Here is a 680-nt window from a genome sequence, read left to right as displayed (position 1 = left end):
CGGGGCGGGACCGGACGGGGCTTGGGCGCAAGCGTCACCCCCGCCCGACGCGGACAGCGCGCGGCCCTATTGGCTGGGGCACTTCCTCCGGCCCCGCCCACTTCTCTCGGGGGGGAGGGGCCTGATTCCCTCGGGGGTCCCACTCCGTCCGGACGGGGGTAGGGGCCCCTACCCCCTTCATTCTGCACCGGAATGGAAAAGAGGGGAGGGGGCGCATGGCTGGAGCTGCAGGGGTGCTGCACTAGGGGGCGGGCTCGGGCAGGGGTTTAGGGAGCAGGAGGCGGTTACTCCACGGGAAGGAGCTGGGGGGCTGAAGGGGTTCCCCTGCAGGCTGTTACCTGCGCTGGCACCTGCTTGGCTGTGCAGGGGGATTAAAGCTCTGGCTCCTCAGCAAACACGGGGCCAGATGCTTGCAGGGACGGACACCGTGCAGAGCTACCAGCCCTCTGGCTCCTACTATTCAGGGGAAGCCAGAGCTGCAGAGCCAGGGCTAGCAGCTGGAGAATCCCTAATTACCTCTGCACCTTGGGCCGCTGAGGCTGCGCTGGCCCCTTCCCAGAGGCAGGGAGCTTGACTCGACCCCACTGCATCGCCATCTCGACTTTTAATGGCCCAGGCCCGTAGTGTTGACAAGAGCCACCAGTGTCCCTTTTTGACCAGGCATTCTGGTCATAAGCCTG

This window comes from Carettochelys insculpta, chromosome 19 (genome assembly GCF_033958435.1).
Source record: "Carettochelys insculpta isolate YL-2023 chromosome 19, ASM3395843v1, whole genome shotgun sequence".
NCBI classification, from domain to species: Eukaryota; Metazoa; Chordata; order Testudines; family Carettochelyidae; genus Carettochelys; species Carettochelys insculpta.
This window is presented reverse-complemented; position numbering follows the sequence as displayed.